The sequence below is a fragment of the Saccopteryx bilineata genome, chromosome 1 (genome assembly GCF_036850765.1).
Source record: "Saccopteryx bilineata isolate mSacBil1 chromosome 1, mSacBil1_pri_phased_curated, whole genome shotgun sequence".
NCBI classification, from domain to species: domain Eukaryota; kingdom Metazoa; phylum Chordata; class Mammalia; order Chiroptera; family Emballonuridae; genus Saccopteryx; species Saccopteryx bilineata.
In genome coordinates this window covers 146,707,664-146,733,487 of record NC_089490.1, presented here as the reverse complement: position 1 = coordinate 146,733,487, position 25,824 = coordinate 146,707,664, and the positions used below count along the sequence as shown (strand labels likewise).

At 38.0% G+C, this 25,824-nt stretch overlaps 1 pseudogene; it reads left to right on the top strand.

Annotated features, from left to right (window-relative positions):
- Positions 1 to 19,704: 19,704 nt before the first annotated feature.
- LOC136333380 (olfactory receptor 7D4-like) lies at positions 19,705 to 24,808 on the top strand (annotated as a pseudogene).
- The last annotated feature ends 1,016 nt before the right edge of the window (positions 24,809 to 25,824 follow it).

Genomic DNA, 25,824 nt, shown 5'->3' with positions numbered 1-25,824 from the left:
AGAACTTATATTCTCTTCTGTCCTTCACTGCTTTTAGGTTCAGGGCTTCCTCTCTCCATTCACTTGAACTTCTGCCCTCTGATTTGTTCTTTGACAGGACAGTTCTACATCTATAGAGCATCTCCCCTGTGCCTAACACTAAAAAGGTAACTATAATATGTTTCTCTCCCAAGAAGATGAAAATTCTAGAAATAAGCACATGTTGCAATGTGATGGTTTGCCCCATGTGTAATCCAATCTACCAAGGAACAGAAAATGTCCAAAGAGAGAGTGGTCAGCACTGCTTAAGATGTGTCAATAAAGATTTAAGGATAGTGTGGAAAGGGAGTCTTCCATGTGAATAGGGAGGAGGAGGACCCCAGGTGAGAGACGATGGTAAATGCAAAGGTCCAAAACTACGGAACTGCACAGAATTTTCCCAGAATTACAAGACATTGAATAGCTAATGTCAAAGCATTATTTTCCAATGGATAAAATCATGACTCATATAAATATACAGACAGCGTATGCTCTTTATATATTCATTAATGAGGAGTTAGGAAAGTAAAGCTAGTTTACAGAGCATTTGAAAAGAGAAATTTATATAGGCAGAAAAGGAATGATGAAATTAGTTTTCCAAGTCAGATACAAAAATACAGAAAAATAAAATGATAGGCTTTGGGATTATCTTTTCTACCAGATGGAGATTCCCACAGGGCAATAAACAATAACCTTTGGGGTGATCTTTTTAATTGAAAAGAAATAATTTTTTATGTCTGCTGGACAAAAATCCCTTCCAACTTATTAAATTTCTATGGGCACTAACTTCACAGTCTAGGTTCCAAACAAAGAAACATTCCTCCAGAAAGTGAGGATTAGGCAGGCAATTAGACAATTCATTAGAGCAATGGTTCTTCAACTTTTTGAAGTAGGGGCGCATTTAAAATTTTACATATAATTGTAGGTGCACTATATATCATACAAATTTCTGAGAAATATGTTATAATAATTAAGTCAAATATTAAAGAAAAATATATAAAGCCCAAGCGTGCTTTTATGATTACTGAAATAAATATGACAAAATTAAATTTATTCTGACATTAAAAACATTATTATGTTACATTTTTTGTTACGCTTTTTAAAATTTGTAAAAAAAAAGGGGGGGGAGGGGTTAAAAAACAAAAAAGTTATCTTTTTTTATTTAATTAATTGTGTTTACATAGATTATAGGGTCACCCAAATGCCTCCCCCTTCCACTCTATTCCACTCAACATCTCCCTTGCCATCCTGCCTACAGTGCCCTCCCCCCATCCCTTCAGGTTTATCCCATCCTATCATCCCCTTTCCATCTGTCCTCTTTTCCTCTGGTTCCTTTGATCCCTCCTCTGTCTCAATTTTATTCCTCAGTTCTCATTATTCCTTGAATACCTCAAATGAGTGAGGTCATATGATATTTTTCTTTCTCTGCCTGGCTTATTTCACTCAACATAATAGTTTTTAGGTCCCTCCATATTGTTGCAAAAGGTAATATTTTCTTCTTTTTCATAACCTCAGAGTATTCCATTGTATATATGTACCACAGCTTTTTAATCCACTCGTCCAATGACAGACACTTGGGCTGTTTCCAGATCTTTGCTATTGTAAACAATGCTGCCATAAACATGGGGGTGCATTTCTTTTCTTCAGTCGGTGATATGGTGTCTTTGGGATATATTACTATAAGTGGGATGGCTGGGTCAAAGGGCAGTTTCATTTCTAATTTTTTGAGGAATATCTATACTGTTTTCCACAGTGGCTGCACCAGTCTGTATTTCCAAGAGCAGTGCAGGAGGGTTCCCCTTTCTCCACATCCTCGTCAGCACCTATTGTGTGTTGTATTGTCAATGAGCGCCATTCTGACTGGTGTAAGGTGGTATCTCATTGTGGTTTTAATTTGCATTTCTCTAATGATTAGTGATGTTGAGCATTTTTTCATATGCCTATTGGCCATCTGTATGTCCTCTTTGGAAAAGTGTCTATTCATTTCTTGTGCCCAATTTTGATTGGATTGTTTGTATTCCTGGTGTTGAGTTTTACAAGTTCTTTATAAATTTTGGTTATTAATCCCTTATCAGATGTAGTGTCAAATATATTCTCCCATTGTGTGGTTTGTGTTTTTATTTTGTTCTTATTGTCTTTAGCTGTGCAAAAGCTTGTTAGTTTGATATAGTCCCATTTGTTAATCCTGTCTTTTATTTCATTTGCCTGTAGAGATGTCAGCAAAGATATTGCTGTGATAGATGTTGGTGAGCTTACTGCCTAAGTTTTCTTTTAGAATACTTATGGTTTTACTATTTACATTTAATTCCTTTATCCATTTTGAGTTTATTTTTGTGAATGGTGTAAGTTGGTGGTCTAGTTTTATTTTTTTGCAGGTAGCTATCCTGTTTTCCCAACACCATTTGTTAAAGAGACTGTCTTTACTCCACTGGAAGCTCTTACCTCCTTTGTCAAATATCAGTTGTCCATAAAGATGTGGGTTTATTTCTGGGTTCTCTGTTCTGTTCCATTGATCTATATGTCTGTTCTTATGCGAGAACCAAGCTCTTTTGAGTACAATGGCCTTGTAGTATAACTTGATATCAGGAAGTGTGATACCTTCCACTTTATTCTTTTTTAAAGATTGCTGAGGCTATTTGTGTTCCTTTTTGGTTCCATATAAATTTTTGGAATATGTGATCTATATCTTTGAAGTATGTCATTGGTATTTTAATTGCTATTGCATTAAATTTATAAATTCCTTTGGGTAATATAAACATTTTAATGATGTTTATTATTTGTAGCCATGAGCACAATATATGCTTCCACTTGTTTGTGTCTTCCTTGATTTCTTTTATCAATGTTTTATAATTTTCTGAGAAGAAGTCTTTAACCTCCTTGGTTAAATTTACTCCTAGGTACTTTATTTTTTTGTTGAAATAGTGAAGGGGATTGTTTCCTTAATTTCTCTTTCTGACAGTTAATTGTTTGTGTATAAAAATGCCTCTGATTTCTGTGTATTAATTTTATATTCTGCCACCTTGCTGAATTCGTTTATTAGGTCCAGTAGTTTTTTGACCGAGACTTTAGGGTTTTCTATATACAGTATCATATCATCTGCAAATAATGATAATTTTACTTCTTTTCCAATTTGGATGCTTTTATTTCATTTTCTTGTTTGATTGCTATAGCTAGGACTCTTAGTACTATGTTGAATAAGAGTGGTGAAAGGGGGCACCGCTGCATTGTTCCTGATTTTAGTAAAATTGCTTTTCATTTTTGTCCATTAATTATAATGTTGGTTGTGGGTTTGTCATAGATGGCCTTTATCATGTTGAGGTATGTTTTCTGTATTCCCAATTTGCTAAGAGTTTTGATCATAAATGGGTGCTGGATTTTATCAAATGCTTTTTCTGCATCTACTGAAATAAACATGTGGTTTTTTCCCTTCCTTTTGTTTATATGGTGAATCACATTAATTTATAAATGTTGTACCATCCTTGCCTCCCCAGAATAAATTTGACTTGATCATGATGTATGATTTTTTTTCATGTATTGCTGGATCCAGTTTACTAATATTTTGTTGAGGATTTTAGCATCTAAATTCATCAGGGATATTGGCCTATAACTTTCTTTCTTAGTGTTTTCTTTGTCTGGTTTTGGAATCAGAAATATGCTCTCCTCATAAAAGGAACTTGGAAGTGTTCCATACCTTGAGAAAGACAGTAGTTAGTTCTTCTTTGAATATTTGGTAGAATTCACCAATGAAGCCATCAGAACCAGGAGTTTTGTTTTTTGGGAGCATTTAGATAACTGTTTCGATCTCTTTTGTTGTAATCAGTCTGTTTAAGTTTTCTGATTCTTTCAGATTGATTTTTAGAAGATGATATGTTTCAAGGAATTTGTCCATTTCACCTAGGTCACTTAATTTTCTGGCATACAATTCTTTATAGTATTTCTTACAATATTTAGTATTTCTATTGTGTCAGTTGTTATTTCTCTACTCTCATTTCTAATTTTATTTCTTTGAATCCACTCTCTTCTTTTCTTGGTGAGTCTTGTTAAAAGTTCATCGATCTTGTTTACCCTTTCAAAAAACCAGTTCTTGGTTTCATTGATCCTCTGTATTGTTTCTTTAGCTTCTATGTCATTTATTTCCACTCTGATCCTTATTATTTCCTTCCTTCTACCTCTGGGACTTACTTGCTGTTCTTTTTCTACTTCTTTTAGATGAAGACATAGGTTGCTTATTTGAGCTTTTAAAGCTTCTTAAGAAATGCCTGTAGTGCTATGAACTTCCCTCTCAGGACTGCTTTTGCTGTGTCCCATAAGTTTTGAGTTGTTTGCTAATTATCATTTGTTTCTAGGAATTGTTTTATTTCTTCTCTGATTTTATTGTTAACCCATTTGTTATTTAATAACATGCTATTTAGTTTCCATGTGTTGAGTATTTTTTAGTTTTTCTGTTGTGGTTGATTTCTAGTTCATGCCATTGTGATCAGAGAAAGTGCTTGATATGATTTCAATCTTCTTAAAATTGTTAAGACTGCTTTTGTGTCCTAACATGTGGTCTATCTTAGAGAATGTACCATCAGCACTTGAAAAGAATGTATATTCTGCTGCCTTAGGGTGAAAGGTTCAAAGATATTAAATCATGTTGATCTAGTGTGTCCATTAAGTCTGCTGTTTCTTTGTTAATTTTCTTTCTTGAGGATCTATCTAATGATGTTAGTGGGGTATTAAAATTTCCTACTATATTATAGTATTGCTGTTGTTCTCACCTTTATATCCATCAAAGTCTGCTTTATATATTTATGTGCTCCTATATTAGGTGTGTAGATATTTATGATAGTTATATCTTCTTGTTGGATTGCTCCCTATATCATTATGTAGTGACCTTTTTTGTCTCTTACTATAGTCTTTGTTTTAAAGTCCATTTTGTCTGATATAAGTATTGCTACCTCAGTTTTTTTTTCATTTATATTTGCATGAAATATTTTTTCCATCCTTTTACCTTCAGTCTATGTACCTATTTTATTTTAAGGTGTGTCTCCTGTAGACAGAATATGTATGGGTCCTGTTTTCTTATCCAAGCAGCTACCCTACATCTTTTGATTGAATCATTTAATCCATTTACATTTAAGGTCATTATTGATATGTAGTTGTTTATTGCCATCTTGTTCTTTAAAGCTGTATTCCTCTTTTGGTATATTATTTTTCCACTTTGATCTGATTACAACAGGCCCCTTAACATTTCTTGCAGCATTGGTTTGGTGTAATGAATTCCTTGAAGTATTTTTTTGGTCTGGGAAGCTTTTTATTTCTCCTTCAATTTTAAAAGATAAAGTAGTCTTGGTTGTAGGCTATTGTTCTGCATTACTTTGAATATTTCTTGCCATTCCCTTCTGGCCTCAAGTGTTTCTGTTGAGAAGTCGAATGTCATCCTTATGGGCGCTCCTTTGTAGATGATAGCCTTCTTTTCTCTAGCAGTTTTTAATATTTTCTCTTTATACCTTAGCTTTGCTATTTTAATTATGATGTGTCTTGGTGTAGGTCTTTTTGGGTTTCTCTTTTTTTTTTAATGCAGTGACATTGATAAATCAGGGTATATATATTCAGAGAAAACATATCCAGATTATTTTGACACTTGATTATGTTGCATACCCCCAATGTCAAATTGTCTTCCATCACCTTATATCTGGTTTTCTTTGTGCCCCTCCCCTTCTCCCACTCCCTCTCTCTCCTTCCTTGCCCCAACCCACCACTCCACCTCCACCCCCATTACCATCACATTCTTGTCCATGTCTCTGAGTCTCACTTTCATGTCCCATCTATGTATGGATTCATATACTTCTTAGTTTTTTCTGATTTACTTATTTTACTCCATATAATGTTATCAAGGTCCATCCATGATATTGTTAATCAGGGGTCCCCAATCTTTTTACACAGGGGCCAGTTCACTGTCCCTCAGACTGTTGGAGGGCTGGATTATATAAAAAAATATGAACAAACCCCTATGCACACTACACATATCTTATTTTAAAGTAAAAAAACAAAACAGGAACATATACAATATTTAAAATGAAAAACAAGTAAATTTAAATCAACAAACTGACCAGTTATTTCAATGGGAACTATGCCCCTCTCACTGACTACCAATGAAAGAGGTGCCCCTTCCAGAATGCTGCAGGGGTCAAATAATTGGCCTCAGGGAGCCACATGCAACCCGCAAGCCATAGTTTTGGGACGCCTGTTGTAAATGATCCAATTTCATCATTTCTTATGGCTGAATAGTATTCCATTCTATACATGTACCAAAGCTGTTTAATCCACTCGTCAACTGATAAGACACTTGGGCTGCCTCCAGATCTTCGTTATTGTGAACAATACTGCCATAAACATGGGGGTGCATTTCTCCTGTTCGAACAGTTCTCTGCTGTTCTTAGGGTATATCCCTAAAAGTGGGATAGCTGGGTCAAAAGGCAGTTCAATTTTTAATTTTTTGAGGAATCTCCATACTGTTATCTACAGTGGCTGCACCAGTCTGCATTCCCACCAGCAGTGCAGGAGGGTTCCCTTTTCTCCACATCCTCGCCAGCACTTATTCTGTTTTGTTTTGTAGATGAGTGCCATTCTGACTGGTGTGAGATGTATCTCATTGTGGTTTTAATTTGCGTTTCTCTAATGATAGTGATGTTGAGCATTTTTTCATATGCCTATTGGCCATCTGTATGTCCTCTTTGGAGAAGTTTATTTTCATTTCTTTAGCCCATTTTTGATTGGATTATTTGTCTTCCTGGTGTTGAGATTTACAAGTTTTTTTTTTATAAATTTTGGTTATTAACCCCTTATCAGATGTACTGTCAAATATGTTCTCTCATTGTGTGGTTTATCTTTTTATTCTGTTCTTATTGTCTTTAGCTGTGCAAAAGCTTTTTAGTTTGATATAGTCCCATTTGTTTATCCACTCTTTTATTTCACTTGTCCGTGGAGATAAATCAGCAAATATATTGCTGTGAGACATATCAGAGAAATTACTGCCTATGTTTTCTTCTAAGATGCTTATGGTTTCACGGCTTACATTTAAGTCTTTTATCCATTTTGAGTTTATTTTTGTAAATGGTTTAAATTGGTGGTCTAGTTTCATTTCTTTTGCAGGTAGCTGTCCAATTTTCTCAACACCATTTATTAAACAGGCTGTCTTTACTCCACTGTATGCCCTTCCCTCCTTGGCCAAATATCAGTTGTCCATAGAGCTGTGGGTTTATTTCTGGGTCATCTGTTCTGTTCCATTGATCTATGCCTGTTCTTATGCTAGTACCAGCCTGTTTTGAGTACAATGACCTTGCAGTATAACTTGATATCAGGAAGTATGATACCTTCCACTTTATTCTTTTTTAAGATTGCTGAGGCTATTTGTGTTCTTTTTTGGTTCCATATAAATTTTTGGAATATGTGATCTATATCTTTATAGTATGTCATTGGTATTTTAATTAGTATTGCACTGAATTTATAAATAGCTTTGGGTAATATAGACATTTTAATGATGTTTATTTTTTCTAATCATGAGCACAGTATATGCTTCCACTTGTTTGTATCTTCTTTGTTTTCTTTTATTAATGTTTTATAATATTCCAAGTACAAGTCTTTGGTCTCCTTGGTAAAATTTACTCCTAGGTACATTATTTTTTTGGTTCTAATAGTGAAGGGAATTGTTTTCTTAATTTCTCTTTCTGATTGTTCACTGCTGGTGTATAGAAATGCCTCTGATTTCTGAGTATTGATTTTACATCCTGCCACTTTGCTGAATTCATTTATCAGGTCCAGTAGTTTTTTGATTGAGACTTTAGGATTTTCTATATACAATATCATATCATCTGCAAAGAATGATAGCTTTACTTCTTCTTTTCTAACTTGAATGCCTTTTATTTCTTCTTCCTGTCTGATTTCTGTGACTAGGACTTCCAGGACTATGTTGAATAAGAGTGGTGAAAGGGGGCACTCCTGCCTTGTTCTTGATCTTAAGAAAATTGCTTTTAATTTTTGTCTATTGAGTATGATGTTGGCTGTGAGTTTGTCATAGATGGCCTTTATCAGGTTGAGGTTTGTTCCCTGTATTCCCACTTTGCTGAGAATTTTGACCATGAATGGGTGCTGGATTATATCAAATGCTTTTTCTGCATCTATTGAAATTATCATGTGGGTTTTCTCCTTCTTTTTGTTTATGTGATGAATCACATTGACTGATTTGTGAATATTGTACCAGCCTTGCCTCCACAGAATAAATCCCACTGGATCATGGTGTATGATTTTTTCCATATATTGTTGGATTCGGTTTGCTAATATTTTGTTGAGGATTTTAGCATCTATATTCATCAGAGATATTGGCCGATAATTTTTTTTTATTTTGTTGTCTTTGCCTGGTTTTGGAATCAGAATTATGCTCTCCTCGTAAAAGGGGCTTGGAAGTCTTCTTTTCTCTTGAATTATTTGAAATAGCTTGAGAAGAATAAGAGTTAGTTCTTCTTTAAATATTTGGTAGAATTCACTTGTAAAGCCATCTGGCCCAGGACTTTTCTTTGTTGGGAGTTTTTTGATAACTGTTTCGATCTCATTGGGTGTAATTGGTCTGCTTAGGTTTTATGATTCTTCCAGATTGATTTTTGAAAGATTGTATGTTTCAAGGAATTTGTCCATTTCATCCAGGTTGTCCAGTTTTTTGGCATACAGTTCTTCATAGTATTTTCTTAAAATATTTTGTATTTCTGTTGTGTCAGTTGTTATTTCTCCATTCTCATTTCTAATTTTACTTATTTGAATCCTCTCTGTTTTGTTTTGTTTTTGGTGAGTCTGCTTAAAGTTTCATTGATCTTGTTTACCTTTGCAATGAACCAGCTCCTAGTTTCATTGATCTTTTGTATTGTTTTTTAGCCTCTATGTCATTTATTTCTGCTCTGATCTTCATTATTTTCTTTTTTTCTACTAAATTTGGCCTTTACTTGCTATTCTTTTCCTATTTCTTTTAGATGCAGAGTTAAGTTGTTTATTTGAGCTTTTTCTAGCTTCTTAAAGTGTGCCTGTAGTTTTATGAGCTTTCGTCTCAGTACTGCTTTTGCTGTGTCCCATAAATTTTGAGTTGTATGCTCATCATCATTCGTTTCTAGGAATTTTTTTATTTCTTCTTTAATCTCATTCTTAATCCATTTTGTTACTTAAAATCTGCTATTTAGTTTTCACGTTTGAGAATTTTTCTAGTTTTTCTGTTGTGGTTTATCTCTAGTTTCATGACATTGTGATCAGAGAAAGTCCTTGATATGATTTCAATCTTCTTAAATTCGTTGAGACTGCTTTTGTGCCCTAACATTTGGTCTATCCTAGAGAATGTACCATGAGCACTTGAAAAGAATGTATATTCTGCTGCTTTAGGGTGAAAGGTTCTGAAGATATCTATTAAATTGAGTTGATCTAGTGTGTCCTTCATGTCTGCTGTTTCTTTGTTAATTTTCTTTCTTGAGGATCTATCTAGTGATGTTAGTGGGATATTGAAATCCCCTACTATTATAGTATTGCTGTTGATCTTCCCCTTTATATCTATCAAAGTCTGCTTTATGTATTTAGGTGCTCCTATATTAGGTGTGTAGATATTTGTAATAGGTATATCTTCCTGTTGGATTTCTCCCTTTACCATTATGTAGTGGCCTTCTTTATCTCTTACTATAGCCTTTGTTTTAAAGTCCATTTTGTCTAAGTATTGCTACCCCAGCTTTTTTTTCATTTCCATTTGTATGACATGTTTTTTTCCATCCTTTACCTTCAGTCTATGTGCATCTTTTGTTTTAATGTGTGTCTCTTGTAGACAGCATGTATACAGGTTCTGATTACTTATCCATGCAGCCATTCTATGTCTTTTGATTGGATCATTTAATCCATTTAAGGTTATTATTGATATGTTGTTGTTTATTGCCATTTTATTCTTTAAAGCTGTATTTCTCTTTTGCTATATTCTTTTCTTACTTTGATCTGTTTACAACAGGCCACTTAACATTTCCTGCAGCATTTGTTTGGTTGTAATGAATTCCTTGAGGTTTTTTTTGTCTGGAAAGCTTTTTTATTTCTCCTTCAATTTTAAATGATAGCCTTGCTGGATAAAGAAGTCTTGGTTGTAGGCTCCTGTTCTGCATTACTTTGAATATTTTTTGCCATTCCCTTCTGGCCTTAAGTGTTTCCGTTGAGAAGTTGGATGTCATCCTTATGGAAGCTCCTTTGTAGGTGATAGCCTTTTTTTCCTCTAGCAGCTTTTAATATTTTCTCTTTATCACTTAGCTTTGGTATTTTAACTATGATATTTCTTGGTGTAAGTTTTTTTGGGTTTCTCTTTAATGGAGTTCTCTGTGCCTCTTGAACTTGTGAGAGTTTCTCCAGCATTAATTTAGGGAAGTTTTCAGCTATGATACAATTAAACAATGTCTTTATCCCTTGTTCTTTCTTTTTTTCTTCAGGAACCCCTATGATGCGAATGTTATTTCTCTTCCTGTTGTCACAGAGCTCTCTAAGAGTTTCCTCAGATTTTTTGAGTCTCTTTTCTTTCTTCTTCTCAGCTTTCTTGCCTTCATTCAACTTGTCCTCCAACTCACTGATTTCATTCTCAGCTCTATCCATCCTTGTTTTAATTCCTTCCATTGTGGTCTTCATTTCTGATATTGTATTTGTCATCTCTGATTCTTTTTTAATATTTCAATATTCTTTTTTATACTTGCTATTTCTTTATTTAGGTGTTTGTAATGACCATCCATTGTTCTTCTAAGATCTGTAAGCATCCTTACAATCAGTATTTTGAACTCCGCATCCAGAAGTTTGGTTATTTCCATATCACTCAGTTTATTTCCTGGAGGTTTCTCTTGTGGTTTCATTTGGATTGTACTTCTCTGTCTTCTCATTATGTCTGTGTGTTTGGGTGTGTTGTTTGTAGGGCTGGTTGAGTCTAGGATTGGTGTTGTCTTCCTCCAGTTTTCAATTATGTTATTTTTAGGTCTTCTTGGGTTGGCATCAGCTGTTATTTGTAATCTACTTTCGGATTTGGGCTGCTTTGAAGTTTTGATTTGTTTGTTTTCTTAACAGGTGATTGTGTTGTTTACTGATCTCAGTGGGGGCTTATTTGAAACTGTATCCAGGAATGCCGTGGTTGTAACCTGAGACTCTGAAGGCCTCTTATGCCAGTAACTCTCTCTGCAAGCAGGGTGTTTTCTCAGCTTCAGTAGGGGGAGGTGTATCTCAGATCTCCATGGAGACCTGATTTACTGCCCCTCCTCCCCTCTTCTTGTTTTCAGCTGTGTCTTGTTGCACTGACTGGAGCTGGAGAGATGTCTGGAGATCTGTGACCTGAAAGTACTTTAGTGTTTTGTTTTGTGGAAGAATCAGAACCTCCTCCAGCTATGGCCACCTCCAGCACTGGATGAGTCAGCTTCTCGGGTCATCCCATGCATTCCTCTGCCCCTCACCATCTGTCTCTTTCTCTCCCCTTTCTTTTTGGAAGACAAGCAGCCCTTTCAACACACCTCATTCCCTGGTCGCCAGGCAACTGGCTGTGAGCAGTATTTTCTGCTCTTTTCCTTGGAGTGAGAGCCCTTCTGGGCTCTCAGCCTCACCCCCCCCCCGTTTCTGTAAAAAGGGGAGATTCAGGCACTCCCTACCAGGTTTGTTGTGGCTTCTTCTTTGCTCCTTGATTTTTGAGAGCTGTTCTTGTAGTCCAGAGTTGGTTTTTCATGATGATAGTTCTTAAATTAATTTGTAATCCAGTTCAGTGGTGTGAGCTGGGAGTCTGTGCATCTGCCTACTCCACTGCCATCTTCAGGTCTCTTGGGTTTCTCTTTAATGGAGTTCTCTGTGCTTCTTGAACTTGTGAGACCCTTCCTTGCATCAATTTAGGGAAGTTTTCAGCTATAATTTGATTAAGTTTCTATCCCTTGTTCTTTCTTTTCTTCTTCAGAAACCGCTATGATGCAGATGTTATTTTTCTTCATGTTGTCACAGAGCTCTCTCAGAGTTTCCTCAGACTTTTTGAGTCTCTTTTCTTTTTTCTGTTCTGCTTCTGTGCCTTTGTTCATCTTGTCCTCCAAATCAGATTCAATACTCAGCTTCATCCGTCTTGCTTTTAATTCCTTCCATTGTGGTCTTCATTTCTGATATTGTATTTGTCATCTCTGACTGATTCTTTTTTAATATTTCAATGTCCTTTTTTATACTTGCTATCTATTTAGGTGTTCATAATGATCATTCATTGTTGTTCTAAGATCTCTAAGCATCCTAACAATCATTTTTCTAAACTCTGCATCTGGCAGTTTGGTTATTTCCATATCACTCATATCTTTTTCTGGAGATTTCTCCTGTGGTTTCATTTGGATTGAATTTCTCTGTTTTCTCATTATGTCTGTGTTTGGGTGTGTTGTTTGTAGGTCTGGTTGAGTCTAGGATTGGTGTTGTCTGCCTCCAATTTTCAGTTGTGTTATTTCTAGGTCTTCTTGGGTTGGCATCAGCTGTTATTTGTAATCTACTTTCAGATTTGGGCTGCTTTGAAGTCTTGATTTGTTTGTTTTCTTAACAAGTGATAGTCTTTTTTACTTATCTCAGCAGGGGGCTTATTTGAAACTGTATCCAGGAATGCGGTAGATGTAACCTGAGACTCTGAAGGCCTCTTCTGCCAGTTACTCTCTCTGGGGGGCAGGGTGGTTTCTCTGCTTCAGTAGGGGGAGTTGTATCTCAGATCTCCATGGAGACCTGAGTTACTACCCCCTCCCCACTTCTTGTTTTCAGCTGTGTCTTGTTGCACTGATTGGAGCTGGAGAGATGTTTGGAGATGTATAATCCAGAAGCACTTTAGTCTTGTGTGATGTGGAAGGATCAACCCTTCCCCCAGCTATGGCTGCCTCCAGCACTAGATGAGTCAGCTTCTCAGGTCCTCCCCTGCATTCCTCTGCCAATAACCATCTGTCTCTCTCTCCCCCCTTTCCTTTTGGAAGATAAGCCAGCCCTTTCAACACACCTGGTTCCCAGGTCCCCAGGCAAGTGGCTGTGAGTGATATTTACTACTCTTTTCCTTGGAATGAGAGCCCTTCTGGGCTCTCAGCCTCACACCCCCTTTGTTCTTGTAAGCAGGGGAGACTCACCACTCCTAGGTGCTCCCTACCAGGCTCAGTGTGGCTTCTTCTTTGCTCTTTTGTTTTTGAGAGCTGGTCTTGTAGTCCAGAGTTGGTTTTTCATGCTGATTGATTTAAATTAATTTGTAATCCAGTTCTGTGGTGTGAGCTGGGAGTCTGTGCATCTGCCTACTCCGCTGCCATCTTCAGGTCCAACTCAAATGTTATCTTTTTATATTTATAGATATATTTGTAGTAAGATTTAGTAAATTCAGCAGGTTTCAGTGTGAATGTTTTTTTTTTTTTTTTCATTCCTGTGTTTATGAGAAACATGAGCCTGATGTGTCCTAGCAATTTCTTCAATGTTTGGGCATATATTTGAAAGGCAAGCTCTCATTTCCTTGTCAATATATTGAAGAATTCCTCACTTTTTACTCTTAATTGTGTTGAGTATAGAAAATTCTAATTCACATAAATAGGATGTTGAAAATTGTAGTAAAATGTTCAAAGCTTTTTTAGATATTGCCACATATTCTTCTTTTATAGAAATCCAAAAGGCTTCAAGAGACAATTCCTTATGTTTATCCATCAATCCACGATCAGTGGATATAGCTGCCATTCTTCTTCTGTTAATGTTAAACCAAAATCACTCGAAGCCTTCATGAATGGGTTTCTAATTCAATCATATTGTTCAGTGTTAAGTGATGGAAAATGCTATAAATTAAATTCTGCCCATCAGCCTTCAAGTCCTATTTTACTTACACTATCTTTTGCTCACTTCCAGAATCAGATTCTTCAATATCATGCTTCTTTTTGAGAAATCTATCCATTTTATTTGGGTGTATTTATCTAAAAATAATATAATGATGTGTTAATAATAAATATAATAATGTGTTAACAAAAATTGCGGTATTTCCATAATGAAATGGTATAATAGAGTAACTATATTTATTTTTATATCTGGACACATACTTCAAACCAGCACAGCTAGTAATTCCAGGTCCCAAGTGGGAATGGTGTGGATTAAGAAAATACATGAAATTAAGAAAACATGGAGTCAGGAAGCCCCTGTAATTGCTGCTTGCAAGAACAAAGTGTGCCCAAAAACTGCATCTTGCTTTATTTATAGGGTAAAGTGGGCCATTAGCAAATCAATGAGCTTTTTTATCATGTTTCCAAGGCAACCCAAGAATTTTACCAAGTGCATATCATCTTAACTTTACACCAAACAAGGATAGAAGAAACTTGCCTCCAGTCTTTCCAGGAAATATGAGGGGTAGTGTAAACAATCCAGCACCATAGCTTAACAGCCTTTTGCAACCTAATCAGGCAAGTGAGGTAGGGGGCTGGGCAGACTGTCAGTGTACAGCCAATTCCCCAAACCTCTGTCCCCAAAAAATCTAAACTCCAAAAACCCTGTTGGTTTTTTGGTCCCCAACAGGCATATATTTCTCAGAATACCATATGGTGCACCTGGAAATCTTCTAGGGCACACCAGTGCACCCTGGTGCACACTTTGAGAACCACTGCATTAGAGTGATAGTCATCCTTTTGCCTCACTGAAAAGTTTTGGGGAATATCCTCCTTACTACAAAGGATCGATTAGAAGCCAGGAAGTGGGTGGTGGAATGGGAGATGAAGATGGAGCAATAGGACAGGGGTCAGATCATGGAAGGCACTGGAGTTTGGACTCCCTCCTGGGGGGATGTGGAGCCACTGAATAATTTTTAAGGCACACACTATGCTGAGATTGGAACTATGTTGGCATCCCCTGCAGAATGGGCCAGAAGGGTGTCAGTCTCTTTGTGACACAGATGAGAGGTTAGCAGGACTTAAATTAAAGCAGCATCAGTGAGTGAAGCAATGTCCAGTGGCAGTTTATTTTGCCATTTTTGATACCTAAGACAGAGTGTTCCTAAATAATAATTTTAATATATTCATCTATTTTCTGGAAAAGCATTGCAGCAACAGCCATCCTCACCCATTCCTGACTCCCCATGTCCTGCTGCATGCCTAAGGCTTGGGTGTCCCCACAAAGTTCCTCTTGCCTATCTCCTATAAGCCTAGGAATCCTGAAGCAATAAAATTTTTATTTCTCAGCTAGGATCATTGTACTTCCCCATATTTTAAAAATATTCCATAAACCACATATTTTATTCTGTATGCTACACACATACACACACACCATTTCCACTACCACATGTTCAATATCAAAATAACTATCTCCAATTCTTGGCTAGAGTCATCAGTAATTTCTGCCTCCCATCACAGAAGCCTAAAGACATTGGGTGTTATTTCCAATTCATAATCAGACTCATGGTCCTTGCAGCCAGGTGCAGATCATTTTAGTCCTTTGAATTGAACACATCAATTAGAATCTATATGATTTTGTGATGGTAAATTAAAGTGGTCCCTTGTCTATTGCAGGGGTTAGGTTCCAGAACCCCCAGCGATAGGCAAAAATCCACAAAGTAACGACCTTGTATTTAATTTATTATTTATATATTTTTTAAGACTTTATAAACCCTCCCCACACTCTTATAAACCTTTCCCACAGTTATTAACCTTTCACACACTTATTTTGCTTATTTTACTGCAAAAATAGTAAATATATAAAAATACCCATATATCACAAAATCCTGTGATATAGCAAGAAATTAATAATATAAAATTAGATATATACAATTTTTAAATATTCAATACAGTGAGATCGCAAAAAGTGAACCGCAATATGGTGAAGGACGACTTCGTATTTACTAAAACATTTTTCTAGGTGTCTGTGGGGTGTTTCTCAATGAGATTAACACTTGAATCTATATTGCCCTCCCTAATGGGCATGGGCCTAATCTGATAAATTGAGGGCCTACATAGAACAAGAAATCAGAGTAAAAGAGAATTCCTCCTGTCTCTGGGCTGGAACAGTGTTTCTTTTCTTGTTTTCAGAGTAGAAGGGAAACATCAGCTCTTCCTGAGTTTTAAGCCTTTCAGCTTTCAGACTGGAATTTACACCATCAGCTCTCATGGTTCTCAGGCCTTTAGGCTCAGACTGAAACAACATATTGGCTCCCCTGGGTCTCCAGCTTGCTAACTGTGGATCTTGGGACTTGTTGGCCTCCATAATCACATGAGCCAACTCCTTACAGTAAATCACTCTCTGCACACGCGCGTGCGTGCACGAACACACACACACACACACACCTCCTGCTGGTTTGGTCTCTCTGAAGCACTCAGACTTATTACACAGCTTCTTTTCCTTGTTTTCATCTCTAAATTTTGGTTTCTCTTACTCCAGCTTTCTCTTTTCTTTCATCTTCCAAATACTATCATAATGGCTCACGATGATAAACTATCTTTTATTGAGGGATTACTCTGTACCTGATCTGACCCACAGGAAAATGGAGAATAGAGGAGCTATACTGAAATCTGTTCTAAGATATAATTATACTTCTCTACAAATAATTTTTTTCTGATCACAAAATAATAGATGCTAATTGTGGAAAATTAAGAAAGTACAGAAAATTTTTAAAAAAGAAAGAAAATAAATACTCATAATCTCATCCCTTAGAGATATAAGCAATGTGAACATTCTAGTGAATTTCTTTACAGTTACAGTTCATCTCCAAACAGCTAATGTTCTATAGGAATGGCTTTCTGTTCTATTTTTCCCACTTAACATTATAACATGAATACTTTGTCATATTTATTAGTGTTTTTCAACCATTCCATTTGGGTCATTCCAAAACTTTCACTACTATAAACAGTAGACACAAACAGCAATGCTCTGAACAGCATAGTATGACAATAGTGCTGTACCACTAGTGCATTCTAAGGTACCATAAGCAATAATGATGTTATCAACAGTCTTATACCCACAATTTTTTTTTTTTTTTGGCTAATCTGAAAGCTATTTTTCTAGAATTAAAATAGAAGGTTCCTGACCCTGGCCAGTTGGCTCAGTAGTAGAGCATCAGCCCAGTATGTGTAAGTACCAGGTTTGATTCCCAGCCAGGACACACAGGAGAAGTTCCCCCATTTGCTTCTCCACCCTTCCCCCTCTCCTTTCTATCTCTCTCTTCCCCTCCTACAGCCAAGGCTCCAGTGGAGCAAATTTGGCCTGGGCACTGAGGATTGCACCATGGCTTCCACCTTAGGTGCTACAGTGGCTCAGGTTGCAACAGAGCAAGGTCCCAGACAGAGCATCACCCCCTAGTTGGGCTTACCAGGTGGATCATGGTTGGGTGCATGAGGGAGTCTGTCTCTCTGCCTCCCCGCTTCTCACTCCAGAAAAATACAAACATAAAAATAAAAAATAAAGGGTTCCCAGTCTATACATATATTTGGAAGGTTCTTAATACTTACTACTAACAAACTATCCAGAATATCTAAGCCATAAGGAGCCTTTTTATACACTGCCATGCCAATCACCAACATTTCATATTCTCATTAAAAGTGGTATATTTTCTCTTTTTTTCTTAAGTGAGAAAAGGGGAGGCAGAGAGGCAGACTCACACATGCACCCTGATGGGGATCAACCCTGCAAGCCCCCTGTGGGGTGATGTTCTGCCTATCTGGAGTCATTACTCCATTGCTCAGCAATCGAGCTATTTTAGTGCCTGAGGTGAAGCCATGGAGCCATCCTCAATGCCCAGGCCCAACTTGCTCCAACTAGCCATGGCTACAGGAGGGGAAGAGCAAGTGAGAGAGATAAGTGAAAGGGGAAGGGGTGGAGAAGCAGATGGGTGCTTCTCCTGTGTGTCCTGACTGGGAATCAAACCCAAGACATCCACACACTGGGCCAACACTCTACCACTGAGCCAAATGGCCAGGGCCAGATTTTTCTTTTTTCTTTTTGTTATTTCTTTAAGGAAAACATGACCCAGCAGCTGCACTCCTAGTGTTGATCCAAGTGAGTTAGAAACTTATATCCACATAAACACCTGGACACAAATTTTATGTACCTTTATTCATAAAGCCAAAAATTGGAATCAACCAAGATGTTCTTCAATAGGAAATGGGGAAACAAATTGTGGTGCATCCAGACAATGGAATCTTATTTAGCAATAAAAAGAAATGAGCTATCAAGCCACAAAAGACATGGAGGAAACGTAAGTATATTTCTAAGTCAAAGAAGCCAGTTTGAAAACATTGCATCATTCTGACCATCTGACATTCTCGAAAAGACAAAATTATAGTGATTGTGAGATCAGTGGCTGCCATTGGTTGGAGAGAGGAGGGACAAACAGGTGGACACAAGGGATTTCAGTTGCTTAATACTATAGTGGTGGATAAATTATGCATTTGGCAAAGCTCATAAAGCAATATAACACACAAAGATAACCCCAATGTAAATTATAGACTGTAGTTAATAATAAAGCATCAATATCAGTTCATCAATCATAACAAATATATAACAACCCATGCAAGACATTAATAATAGGCAAAACTGAGGGGTGGGGCAGTGGTGAGGGTAGTATATGGTAACTCTATACTGTACTTGCTGCTCAATTTTTCTGTAAACTGAAAAATGCTCTTTAAAAAGGCTATAAAATGACACCCAATTCTTAGTTTTCATTGATTAGTATGAAATTTGAGCACTGTCATGTTATTATCCCCTTATATTTAGATTACTTTTTCTGTTTCTTATTTTTAAGTTACTGTACTTTTACATTTTTGATAAATTATAAATTCTCCCCCCTCCTTAGATTTTAATTTGCCTTTTAATGTCTTTTGGTATTATTGACAAACAAGTGATTTATGTACTTTAAATTACTGAGCTATTCCTTTGTGATTGCTTTCACTGATCCTCTGCTTAGGAAGTGTTTATACTTCAAGAGGTCACATAAATATATTATCTATATTCATTTCTAATAGTGTTTCATTTTCAATTTTGCCAGTCACTCTCTTTTCTATTAGCTACTTATTCTTAGGTATTTAAAAAGTTATTGAGTTTTCTAAATATTATTTATTATTATATTTTATGGGTTGATTTATGATATATCTATATTGTAAATTAAATTATAATATTGGCTAGTGTCTTATAAAAATTTATTTTGATTGATTTGAGAGACAGAGAAGCATTCATTTTTTCTTCCACTTATTTATGCATTTATTGATTGCTTCTCATATGTGCCCTGACCAAGGATCAACCCTGCAACCTGGGCATTTCAGGACGTTGCTCTAATCAACTGAGCTAACTGGCCAGGGCTAGTGTACTTCTTGACTATTCTCTACATTTTCCTGGAACCAGAAGAAACCACAGCTACAAGGAAGAAAGATATTTACAAGGCTGATTGTCCTTTCATGGGAATTACTTAAGAGGAAGACTAGCCAGGAGTCAGGAACAATGCAAAGGAGAACCCTGAATGGCATGGGACTTCCATTTTAAAGAGGTGTCCCCAGTAGTAGTGATGGAAGCAGGGAAGGAAGGGTATTATTGAAGAGATTCTCATTAATTTTGAAAGAAAACAAAATTCTTAGATACAAACATAAAACATAAGGAAAGAATGAGTGTGAAAAGGATGAGTCCATTTCTGTTCTAACATTATTCTTGCCTCTTTCCAGGCAATTCCCACAAATGTATATAGAAGCAGAGAACCAAACAACTACTTCAAAATTCATCCTTCTGGTACTTTAAGAAGATATGGATCCGCAGCCCCTCCTCTTTGAATTGTTCCTTTACATGTACCTAGTCTGTGTTACAGGAAACCTGCTTCTTATCCTGGCTATCAGATATGACCCCCACCTCCACACACCCATATACTTCTTCCTCTCTAACCTATCTATCCCTGGTAGACATCTGTTTCACTTCTACCACCGTCCCAAAGATGCTGAATATTCACAGAGCAAAGTCATAACCTATGCAGGCTGCCTCACCCAGGTGTACTTCTACCTGGGTTTTGCTGATCTAGATAATTTGCTACTGACAGTGATGGCCTATGACCGGTTTCTGGCTATCTGTCACCCCTTGCACTATCATGAACCCTCGCCTTTGTAGTCTCCTGCTTCTGCTCTCTTGGTTAATCTGCCTAACATATTCTTTGTTGCAAAGTTTGATGGTATTGAGGGTGTCCTTTTGCTAAGGGACAGAAATCCCCCACTTCTTCTGTGAACTTGTTCAGATGCTCAAGCTTGCCTGCTCTCCTCCATAATGGGTATTTCATCTTCTGGAGGTAAGTATATAAAGTCTTTTCCACCTGTGGATCTCACCTCCCAGTTGTCTCCTTGTTCTATGGTGCTGGCCTTGGAGTCTACCTCACTTTTGGAACAGCCCACCCCTCCAGAAAGGGCTCAATAGCTTCAGTAATGTACATAGTGGTCACCCCATGCTGAACCCCTTCATCTACAGCCTGAGAAACAGGGACATAAAAAAGGCTCTGAGGAGACTTTTCAGCAGAGGAGTGAACTCTTGGTGAGATCACGAAAGTTAAGGACAACAGAGATCCAAAGTGTTGATCATTAGTGTTCCTGAAAATGCAGTGTAAAGACAGAGAAAAAACACTATGCACAATATACCAGAAGTCATTGCTGATCCAAAAACAAACTTGAAGTAACAAACACCAAGACTCGCCATCTACAAAGGAAAAGGAATGACCAATCAATAACTAAACTTCTTGTGAAAATAAACTATTTCAACAATGCTTTCAAGAAAGGAAAAAGCAAGTCAAGGAATGCAGCAGGGGAGAAGAGGGAATGACAAATATTTGCACATTATTGAATCATCTTTACCCTTCTGTTATGTGCTAGCTAGGTCAAAGCTCCATGTCTGCTGGACCATATTTCCCCTGGTTTTTCTGGAATCATTATCTATCTAGACTGTCTCATATTGACCTCCTTGACCCCATAAAATTTTACTTATTGTATCTTGCTTTGGAGCAGCAGATCTGAAATAACAATCCAAAACAATCCACTGTTATTCCTCGCCTGGTTCATGCTTCATCAAGTCTTCACATGCCTGGCTCCTTCTCCCCAGTTAGCCTTCAAATCAAAGTGGTCATTTCTTCAGAGGCCTACCCTGGCCACCATCCTCCTACTCATTCCAGTTTTCATAGCACTTATCATATTTTGAGGGGTGGTGAGCATAGTGGCTAAAAGGGCTCTGGGCTCAAATATCTTCATCATTCGCTAATAGTACAATCTTGCCCAAGTTACTTCTCTGTGCCTCCATATCTTCATCCATAATAATAAGGACGATAGCATATTTCCTAAAGAGGTCTGGTGGGGATTAAATGTAGTATGTAAGAGAGCCAGAACAGTGTCTGACACAATCATTTAGTAATTATTAGTCATCATGGGATCCAGGAGGGCCACCAAGTTCTATGTTGACATACAAAAGTGCTGAGATTATAGCCAGCCAGGGACTCTTCTGTCCCTTTAACCCTATTAACTACAATAGTTTGCATGCCATGGGTGGGGACAAGAGATGCTATACAGTGCAGGGGAGGGATCCATTATCAGCAGAACAGAGCTAGAAAACCTGGCTAGAGAGTTGATCAGGCTATGGGTTTATATGGGACCGAGCACACGCCCGGAACTCTGACTCAAGTGCACCAAGAAAGCCATGTAAGGGAGGGGGCCCTATGCTAGCCTCAGTCCTAATACTGTGTGCTGGTCAGATCTGTAGAGTCCAGGAGAGAACTTTCCTAGACCTAGAGACCAAGGATTAGACCAGGAAATGGCCCCAGACAAGGACTCCCTACATCAGGGAACTGAAAACAAAGTATCTTTTACACTGGTTCAGCTCCTTGTGGAGAATCTTTTAAACTGAGAGCAAAAATTAAAAACTTTAAAAAAAAAATTCTGTCTTGGGTCATCTTGTTGACTGTGGAACCCTCCTGGTGATCACTGGATTTAGATAAGGCAGATTCCAATGTTCGACTCCTCACTTTAACATTTGTTAGGATACTGACTCAGATTCTTTGTATAAATAGTTGTTGGCATGATTACAGAAAATTATCATTAGGTGTCTAATACATAGATTCTCAAAATGAAGTGGGCATCATGTTTATGAACACAGACAGCATTTATTTATCTGTGCTCCCATCTTGTGCAAAAAGGAGGCAGATCTATTTGCAGGATGCTGGAACCTGGAAGGTTCAACCCAGCTGCATTCTTCTGCCACAGGTGTCCAAGAGTGAGACACAAGCTGATTGCTTCTGAAATAAAATCACTTTATTCAGTGCCACAATGTCTTACTAGCAACCATTCTATGGATCACCTGGCCTTGGTGACCTGGGCAGATTAGATGAAGCCAAGAGAACAGGACCCTACTGATGAGCCTAGAGCACTGATTTGTCCTCCATCTTTTCATCTTTTCATTGGTTCCTGGTAGAGAAAACTATTACTCTATCATGGTTTTACAACCATGTTACTGTTAACATTTGGAGCCAGGTAATTCTTCCCCCACCCTCACACCTCAGTCATTAACACTTTAAAATGTCTCCCGACATTACCCAAGGCCCCTAAGGGGCAAAACCACTCCTGGATGAGAACCACTGGTCTACCACGACTCAGAAGAATCAAGGAAAGGAAAATGCAGGAAAAGTGAAGTGAAGTGAAGACCTTGGTTTTTCTAAGGCCCAGAACAAAATGGAACAAAAGATACCAGTCTCTAGTCAAGAGAGACTGCATGGAGGAGGCCTTAGGTCTGGAATAGAAAGACTAATGCCATTTGTTGAATAAATAGATGAACAAATTTTAACACCTCAAAACTCCAGAGGACAAAAACCTTGCCTGTCCACCGCAGGGGGCCATAATTATGCAGGGATATGAGGTAAGTTCAGGGGGTTCAATAAGTTGATTGTGATGATGGCATCACAAATGTACAGAAATCAATACTAATCTAATTGCGTATTTTATAAATGTACTTTATTATATGTCCATTTTCTGTATATAAAGCTATCCCCTGCCATTGGACACTTGCAATACACTGTCCCTGTCATGACTACAAAGATAGCTACCATTTCTTCCTTCTCCTGTGCTCATTCCTTCTGTGTAACTCTGAATCCCTTCCCACTCTGGGCTTACCCACGTGACTGCACTGGGCAATGGAGTGCAAGGCAAACATGACAAACTGGGACTTGATAAACACTTGCACAGTGGAGCTCACGCTCCTCTGAACCTTCCATGGCAGCACGTAGGCAGGCCCCGCCCAGACGGCCGGTGTGTGTGGCCTGAGTGAAGAGCAGGTCAACTCAGAGCCAAACTGGGAGCAGACACTTCAGCAAACCCAGCTAAACACAGCCCAAATTGTCCATCAACAGGACTGTAAACTAAATAAATTGTGGTTTTGTTTTAAACCACCATGTTTTTGATGGTTTACTATATAGCAAATATAAACAGGACCCCTTTATTCCATTCTACCGTGAGGCACGGGTTACCTTTCCCAACTGCAAATTTCATCAACTTCAATTAACATTTAAACTGAGACTGGTATGTGAAGCATTTCTGTGTGTGTGTGTGTGTGTTATACAATGTCTAGTTTCACCCCTCCAGCTTTAATCTCCTATGTGTCAGAGAATGGGACGTATTGTTTCATACCTTACTGTCAGAATTGGCGTGCTCATTCAACACTACACAGAAGCTTGTAGTGTTGCTACCTTGGCTTGCATCACCTCTTTCATGTGGCCTTCTGTGACTTCTCCAAATTCATCATTCTGCCCTTGAGACTTCCTAAATGGATTAACTGGCCATATTAGCTATCTTATTTATTGTTTACATCTGTCTCTCCTCCTTGATCTTTACTCCTTTAAGGACAGTACTATGTCTTATTGTCTGTCTTCCCAAAGCCTAATTCCATGTAAGACACTTAACTGATCTTCACTGGTTCTCTAGAGAGGAAAAAGTTCTGAGTTAACTGGCATTACCCAAACATTACACCAGACAGAGCTGCTTACTGCCAAGAGGCCCCGAGGATTGAAAGCCGTATCATAGTGAGGCAAAACTAGGTAAGAGCATAATTAGAAGTCCCCTCCAGAGACTGTGTTAAGACATTGCCTGTCCTAAGAACTGGCAGGAAAGTGCAATGAGATTTAAGAGCTCTGGGACATTTAGATGAAGATGGGAATTGTTTCCTTCTGTGCTAATTGATGTGATGAAAGAACTGGGCACAAACGAGTACCTGCATTGAATTACAAGGCTCCTAATTAAAGAAATGCTGAAAGACACGCTCTCTTCCCCTGAGGCCTGGCCTCCAGGATATACACATTTACTCTTTCCAAACTAGGCAAGAGTCAGGCAAAGACTGCTATTCTCCACTAATGGGTTTGGGAAAATATTGACTAAGGCCTGTGGAACATTCAGCACCTTCATTCAAGGATGCAACAGGCACCCAAAGACCTGCACAGAAGCACTGCAAGCGGAAAGGAAGAGTGCCGAGGTTCCAGGAAGGCAAATGGAAGACAACTCTGTGACCATGAGCCCAACTGACTCAATGGCTGATGCAGGCATGGAAGAAGGAGCAGTCAAGAGGACGGGAAGCGAGACCCAGACAGAGTCAGCACTCTGACAAAGGGTCCCCGTTTCTAGCTGATAAGCCGACTCCTCTCACCTGCATCCTCCAGCAGGTGAATGACTACCTTGCTGTGGTGTGTGGAAGACCAGTTAATCTACGTAAAAATTATTCAAGTCTGCCATCTTCTTGTGTGAGGCAGTGAAACTAGTTTTTAAAAAGTTACAACAAATAGTTAAGTCAAAACAACTGTCAAGGGTCTGAGTCTGGAACCTGTCTTTAGGAAGCAGATGTATTTGTTTAGATTCCCAAGCTGTTAATAAAAATAAAAAATAAAGAAAGCCTGACCAGGCGGTGGCACAGTGGACAGAACGTCGGACTGGGATATGGAAGACCCAGGTTCAAGACCCCGAGGTCACCAGCTTGAGTGTGGGCTCATCTGGTCTGAGCAAAGCTCACCAGCTTGGACCCAAGGTCGCTCGCTTGAGCAAGGGGTTACTCAGTCTGCTGAAGGCCCCGCGGTCAAGGCACATATGAGAAAGCAATCAATGAACAACTAAGGTGTCGCAACGAAAAACTAATGATTGATGCTTCTCATCTCCGTTCCTGTCTGTCTATCTCTCTCTCTGACTGTTAAAAAAAAGATTCCCAAGGAGTAACTGGGTAGACTTGAAAAAAACTAGCTTTTATTCTGAATGCAAAAGAGTAGTAGTGGGCTAAAGACACATACAGGAACTCATGTATTTACACTAAAGGGAGAGAAGAGTTTTCTAGGGCTCCTGTATAATGGGAATAGTTAAAAGAATTGCTAGTCTTGGCCCCTATTTAAGGATTCTGTAGAACCCAATGAAAACAGGAAAGGACACTAGAGAAAGCTTTAGCCTCTGACACAATAGCTACAGCAACTAGTAAACAGGCTAAGTTCTGGCTAGGAAAAAACCACACACACATATACACACTAAAGGTCTATTTATCTACCACTGCTCACTTTACCCAACACATCATGTCAAGCTTTCAACAAAAAATTGCAAGACATGCTAAAAGGCAAGAAAGAATAACAGTCTAAAATGAAAAGGCAAGTATCAGAACCAGACTTGGATAAGGCAGAGATTTTGAAATTATCAGATGAGGAAGTTAAAATAACCATGGTCAATACACTAAAAGTTCTCATGGAAAAAGTGAACATGCAAAAACAAATAGGGAATGTAAGCAGAGAAAGAGAAACTCTGAGAAAGAATCAAAAGGAAA